The following is a 5,000-nucleotide window of genomic DNA, read 5'->3' on the forward strand; positions in this document are numbered from 1 at the left end:
GAGTTCGATCCTCACCTGGGGCACAACTTTTTTTTTCTAAAAATAATTTTTTTTTTTTTTTTAAATTTAAATATATTGTGTGTATATTATATACAACTAATCAGAAATTATGATTTTTACGTAGTCATATAGCAAATTGTAAGAATGAGTAGAGGGGACGGAGTGAAGAGACAGAGTTTTTGCGTGTGTGTTATGAATATAGGCGGGCAGGAATTATCGACAACAACTTTTAGCTATAGTGGTTGTCTTCCTAAACAAAGACACCTGTCGTTAACTGCCTCGGTAGCGCAGTAGGCAGCGCGTCAGTCTCATAATCCTAATCTAACAGCCGAGTAATCTGAAGGTCGTGAGTTCGATCCTCACCTGGGGCAAGCTTTTTTTAAAATTTAAAGGTAATTTTTTTTTATGTTTCTTTTTATCTATGGACAGTTTACTGTCCTTTATATGATTATCTTTCCGCCATAAATGTGTTGTGTGTGTGTGTCCGTGCATGTCTTTGGGTTGTGTTTGTCCCCCACCCCAATTGATAACCGGTGTTGGTGTGTTAGAGCAAGTCGATTTACATCCACCCTACTATTCAGCTGGTACATATTTTATCGTACCCAAAAGGATGAAAGACAAAGTTGACCCAAATCGGAATTTCATGAAATGCCGCTAAGCATTTTGCCCGGTGCGGTGTCGATTCTGCCAAGCTTGCCGCCTTTTATTTAGAGCTAATATCGGTATTGTATACAAATAAGCAGTTGTTGTGATTATATGTGCGTGTGACTATATATTATAACAGTGGGGGAGAGAAAGAGACAGGGTGTGTGAGTGTGTGTGTGCGAGTGTGGGTGTGTATGTATGCGCGCGTGTGTTGCATATTGCATAAATGCTGTCAGCAACAACAGGCGTAGGAGAGGCTGTGTGGTAAGTAGCTTGCTTACCAACCACATGGTTCCGGGTTCAGTCCCACTGCGTGGCACCTTGGGCATGCGTCTTCTGCTATAGCCTCGGGCCGACCAAAGCCTTGTGAGTGGATTTAGTAAACGGAAACTGAAAGAAGCCCGTCGTATATATGTATATATATATATATGTGTGTGTTTGTGTTTGTCCCCCCCCCCCAACATCGCTTGACAACCGATGGTGGTGTGTTTACGTCCCCGTAACTTAGCGGTTCGGCAAAAGAGACCCTTCGAATAAGTACTAGGCCTACAAAGAATAAGTCCTGGGTCGATGTGCTCGACTAAAGGTGGTGCTCCAGCATGGCCACAGTCACATGACTGAAACAAGTAAAAGAGTAAAAGAGTAAAGAGTAACAACGACTTGTGCTGAGTAGCTATAGTGATTGTCTTCCTAAACAAATACTCCGACGCTTAGTTGCCTCGGTAGCGCAGTAGGCAGCGCGTCAGTCTCATAATCCTAATCTAGCAATCGAGTAATCTGAAGGTCGTGAGTTCGATCCTCACCTGGGGCACAACATTTTTTTCTTTTTTCTAAAAATAAATTTTTTTTTTTAAATTTAAATATATTGTGTGTATATTATATACAACTAATCAGTAGTTATGATTTTACGTAGTCATATAGCAAATTGTAAGAATGAGTAGAGGGGACGGAGTGAAGAGACAGAGTTTTTGCGTGTGTGTGTTATGAATATATGCGGGCAGGAATTATCGACGACAACTTTTAGCTATAGTGGTTGTCTTCCTAAACAAAGACACCTGTCGTTAACTGCCTCGGTAGCGCAGTAGGCAGCGCGTCAGTCTCATAATCCTGATCTAACACCCGAGTAATCTGAAGGTCGTGAGTTCGATCCTCACCTGGGGCAACCTTTTTTTTAAATTTAAAGGTAATTTTTTTTTGTTTCTTTTTATCTGAAGACAGTTTACTGTCCTTTATATGATTATCTTTCCGCCATAAATGTGTTGTGTGTGTGTGTCCGTGCATGTCTTTGGGTTGTGTTTGTCCCCCACCCCAATTGATAACCGGTGTTGGTGTGTTTACGTCCATATAGGTAAAAGAGCTGATAGAATAAGTACCAAACTTTAAAATAAGTACTAAGATCGATTTGTTCGATTGAAAAAAATTATACTTGACCATAACCAGTGGAGCATGTCCCTCAGTAGCTGACGATATGTGCATCTCTGATCACGAGCAGGAATAGTGGGTGGGGCGTATTATAACCATTGGTTGAGAGGAATTCTTTGGGGCTTGAACAATTCACACCTGGAAACATGGATGTTTCGTTCATCATCCTGAAACAAACCTTCTGGGCGGGATGAGATATTCGACCTGAAGTTATCTGCTGTTTATCTTGATATGAGTCCACCATGTCGCACATATATGTTGTGATGCATGTGCTTGGTGTGGCTTTATCAGACGGGTAGTCATGATGGGTATATTAGGCTTCGTATATTTGTATACCGCAGCATCACTTCAATGGCCTGCGCTGCTCTCTCACCCAATAGCAACAATAATAATAATGGTGGCAAATTTTGCCACAAGGGCAGCAATTTTGGAGGAGGGGATAAGTCAATTACATCAACCCCAGTGTTCAAATGATGTTTATTTTATCGACCCCAAAAGGACGAAAAGCAAAGTCGACCTCGATGGAATTCGAACTCAGAGCGTAAAGACGGACGAATAATCATTTCTACTAAAAGCACAATGCCTGCAATTTGGTGGGAAGGGACTAGTTGATTACATCAACACAATACTTAATTTATCAGCCCCAAAAGAATGAAAGTCAAAGTCGACCTCAGCAGAATTTGAATTCAGAATGTAAAACCGCGTAGTTTTTTACTCGGTGCCATAACGATTCTGCCAGCTCAGTCCTTTCTATTATAAGCACAAGGCCAGAAATTTGTGGGGAGAGGGTAAGTCGATTACATCAACCCCATTGTTCAACTTGTACTTATTCCGAAAGGGATGAAAGGCAAAGCCGATTTCGGCGATATTTGAATTCAGAACGTAATGCCTGAAGAAATGTTGCTCAACATTTTCTTCGGCATGCTAATAATTCTGCCAGCTCGTCATCTTTAGTTTCAAATTTTGAACTAGGCCAGCAATTTTAGAGGAGGATGCAGGTCGATTACATCGACCGCATTGCTCGACTGATACTTATTTTATTGACCCCCGAAAGGATAAACGACCAAGTCGACTTCGGCGGAATTTGAAATCATAACGCAAAGAGCGTAGCGGCTCTTTGATAGACGAAATTATGTGAAGAATGACCAGCCAAAACCTAAAATCGACTGAGAGAAAACTATCCCTGGAAAGGTTGATAGAAATCGTGAACGCATACATCAATACCGTTATATATGTTTCCGTGACCGTCATGCCTTTCTCCCACATTTTTCGGATCAGTTTGGGGCGTCTGGATTTTTGCATCATGTGGAAGGGATACCTTCCACTGGTCAGGTGGTCCATCTGTTGACAGCATCCTCTGTGCGGAGAGTTTATCACAAATAGCCCTACCACTCTTCAGTTTCAAAGAACTGGGAATTTCCCCACTTTGCTGCCATTTGTAGGAGACGTCTGTCAAGAAAAAAACCTTGCTCAATCGTAGTTTTGGTTTGGATCAATATTTTTATATGTATGTATGTATGTATGTATGTATGTATGTATGTCAGGTTGCTCTTGGGTGCCATTGGTAACATGTAACCCAGTACAACCTGTTGCGTGGTCGGGTCGTCGGTTACTAAACTGGGAACCCCATCAGGCTTGCTTGGTGAGGAGGGTGATTGTTGGACACACTGCAGGACGAAGAATAAGACCTTTCAAAAGGCAGAAGAGCTCATGAATAGTCAACGGCTACCCTATATGATGTGTACATGTGTACGTATGCATGTATGTATGTGCGGAGATGTGGAAATACCTGGATTGGTATCCAGGGGCGTGGTGGGCCCACTGGGAGCCGGAGGCTACCTCTGTTGTTGTCACAACATCTCCCTAGGAGAGGGATACTCTGAGTGAAAACCTGCGACACTGACAATATTCAATAATGTAGACTAGTTCTTCTTTTCGAGTTTATGTTGTCCGTGTTATGAGAGTGGGATTGGATTCGTGCAAAATCTTTTCCCACTATAAAAAAAAATCATCATGCACAGGTATCGCTTGAAAAAATGGAAAGACTTACTACAAAAATGGCTGGTCGTAACCTTCGCATACATGGGACTTTCGATGAGGCGTTAGCATTATTAGCCTAATTTCTCAACTCTGATAATTAAGCAGTGTGTTACATATCCCAGGGCTCCAGTAATTACGGGTATGAACCTAACCTTGTAATCTGGATAGAGTAACTGCAGATGTCTCAATAGCTCATCGTAAACATTCTCTTTTTCACTGATCTTCAGCTTTATGTTAGCATCCGATGGGCAGCTAATTTCAACAACTGTACATAGTTTCTCTTCTCTATTCCAAATCATTATATCAGGCCTGTTGTGTTTACATTTTATTGAGGTCTTCACTGGGACATTCCACCAGTACTCCTTTTTATTATTAGTGGCTATGGTTTCTACCGCACTGTGGGTTCTTATTTATTTGTCCTCGAGGTTATCCTTCCGATGGATTTCATTATAGAGTGTTCAAGGTGCATCATGTCTCATCGGTAGATTATACCGTAATGACATTTTCGTACAACTGCTTATAAGTATGTATGTATGTATGTATGTATGTATGTATGTATGTATGTATGTATGTATGTATGTATGTATGTATGTAGTATGTATGTATGTATGTGTGTGTGTATGTATGTATGATGTATGTATGTATGTATGTATGTATGTATGTATGTATGTATGTGTGTGTGTATGTATGTATGATGTATGTATGTATGTATGTATGTATGTATGTATGTATGTATGTCCTACGTTTGACTTTAAACTGGGGGCCGTGTACAGGGCTTTCAGGCTTGTGATAAATGTGGAACCACCTCTTAACCATTATTGTTTCCAAGTCTACTCTGATCCGGACCCCTTGATATGGGTTAGCTAGTAAATGTCCCCTATTTCTCGTTAGGA

General features: G+C 41.0%; 4 non-coding genes across 4 annotated transcripts in view; all 4 read left to right on the top strand.

Moving 5' to 3' along the window:
• Trnam-cau overlaps nt 1–23 on the top strand; it is a 95-nt gene extending 72 nt beyond the window's left edge. The window contains exon 2 of the tRNA in view: nt 1–23. This exon is cut by the window's left edge and continues 13 nt beyond it. This is a non-coding gene — a tRNA (tRNA-Met).
• A 253-nt stretch (nt 24–276) lies between these two features.
• Trnam-cau lies at nt 277–371 on the top strand. Its single transcript has 2 exons — nt 277–313; nt 336–371. It is a non-coding gene; the product is annotated as a tRNA-Met (tRNA).
• A 990-nt stretch (nt 372–1,361) lies between these two features.
• On the top strand, nt 1,362–1,456 carry Trnam-cau. Its single transcript has 2 exons — nt 1,362–1,398; nt 1,421–1,456. It is a non-coding gene; the product is annotated as a tRNA-Met (tRNA).
• A 256-nt stretch (nt 1,457–1,712) lies between these two features.
• Trnam-cau lies at nt 1,713–1,807 on the top strand. The gene is made up of 2 exons: nt 1,713–1,749; nt 1,772–1,807. It is a non-coding gene; the product is annotated as a tRNA-Met (tRNA).
• Nucleotides 1,808–5,000: the final 3,193 nt, after the last annotated feature.

The sequence above is a fragment of the Octopus sinensis genome, linkage group LG8, assembly GCF_006345805.1.
Source record: "Octopus sinensis linkage group LG8, ASM634580v1, whole genome shotgun sequence".
Lineage (NCBI taxonomy): Eukaryota > Metazoa > Mollusca > Cephalopoda > Octopoda > Octopodidae > Octopus > Octopus sinensis.